The sequence below is a fragment of the Pyrus communis genome, chromosome 14 (assembly GCF_041283825.1).
Source record: "Pyrus communis isolate YQ-2024b chromosome 14, ASM4128382v1, whole genome shotgun sequence".
Lineage (NCBI taxonomy): Eukaryota > Viridiplantae > Streptophyta > Magnoliopsida > Rosales > Rosaceae > Pyrus > Pyrus communis.
In genome coordinates, this window is record NC_142578.1 from 22,528,760 (window position 1) to 22,530,527 (window position 1,768).

General features: G+C 36.7%; 1 pseudogene; it reads right to left on the bottom strand.

Annotated features, from left to right (window-relative positions):
* Window positions 1-805: 805 nt before the first annotated feature.
* LOC137711885 (dirigent protein 19-like) lies at window positions 806-1,561 on the bottom strand (annotated as a pseudogene).
* Between the last annotated feature and the right edge of the window lie 207 nt (window positions 1,562-1,768).

Here is a 1,768-nt window from a genome sequence, read left to right on the forward strand (position 1 = left end):
TTTAAACCAAATTTTGTAAATCAAATGATGTAGATATTGATGATTGAATTATTACTTAAGTTGATGGTCAGTATATATTATCTATGTCGTCCTCATTTCAAGTCTTCCACAAGGTCTTGACCAAAGAGAAAGAAGTGTCTTTAACATGCTCTGCCACAGGAGCTACATATCTTCGTATGGTTCATGCCACATTGCCTATATGCATATAGTATTTTACGAGGAGACCAACTTATATGAAACAAGTTCATTGTGTATTTGGTATTTGCTTCTTAGGATTTTCTTGTAGATTAAGGTTTTGGATTCCTTCCTCTTAGGATTAGGTTTAGGGTTAGTTTCTTTATAAATCTAATGTTTTGTAACTCATTTATCTACAAGTCTAGTGAGATATAGTCTCCTTGGGTATGTAGCCTTCTTGGCAATTCTATAGTGTTTCTTTGTTTTAAGTTAGTTAATTAATATATTCGTTATTTGGTAGTCCATTTGTTCACCTGTTATGTATCCTAATTTTCAACTTATATAGGGTCAAAGGACTAAGGTTGGTTTTTAATCTTACAGTAGGAATTAGTAAGTTCAAATTATCCAAGAATTAAGATCTAGTTTCCCAATGATAAATTTATAATCTTCTGCATGTTACTTAAAATGCTCATAACGTTGGAAAACCTAAACATTGAACAAGGTTACTTTTGAAATATGCCCAAGCTACATGCATCATGCATATACAAGTACTTAAGTAACAAAATGAAATGACAATAATCAATTTTACAACAAATGATAGCGATGTGATAGTTAGATTATCGATCTTCTTTTACATAGGACTCACATGCGAATGATTTACGGGATGAAAAGGAAAAGTATATTCTGTTTCGTTTTAAGAAGTAACGATATTTATGGTAAACAATAACACAGAGTTACAATCGTCAAGAAGAAACCTGAATAAAACCAGGACACAATCATAACATGTCATATTGCGGATAATTAATTGAGCCACAAGACTGATCAAGATTCATATGTATAAGCCACAGAAAAGCTAAGAAAGCAAATAACACGCACACCGGTTAATAATGGAAGACATAAACATTATACTCCACAACAGCATCTCCAGTTTTGATGTCAAACTGGTGAGTGCTAGCATGAGCATAGCCCCGAGCAAATCGGAAAAGCCCACTTCCGCCTACCATCGGCATCTCCCTCACGGCTGAGGACACGGTGTTGCGCCCCAACGCAATAAGAGTGCTACCATTATATACTTCCCTTCAACAAAAACAAAATTCAAGGCCATCAAAAGCCCCAACTCACTTTGTGAAGCTGAAGCATAAATACCTTGGGCTTTTCCGACTAGCTTAGTGCTCGATTCAGGGCCGATAGTCAATGGATCGTCCGTCATGAACACAGTGCCAAAGCCAGTCATGGAAGTGTTTGTCATGGGTGCGTCAGCCACTTTAACTGCCGTGGGGGTCGGCCACTGACTATGTCATGGAAGTAGAAGTGAATATGGCTTAGTTTCTCTCTCTTTAAACCATGTTTTGATGAAGATAACGGTCTTATAAAACGGTGAGTTTCTGATGCGACAAGGGTTGAGAGGACGAAGAAGGAAATGGTTATGAGAATGGTGCAGGTAAAACTGAGGTTTTGGAGGGTCTTGATCATTGTAGAGAACCGAGGATTATGTAGAGCGTTTTGAAGGAGAGAAAGTATATACAAAAGAGTTTTAAGACCAGGAATTTAGTTTTGGGCAACCTTAATTTATAGTGACGAAAATGGATTTAAT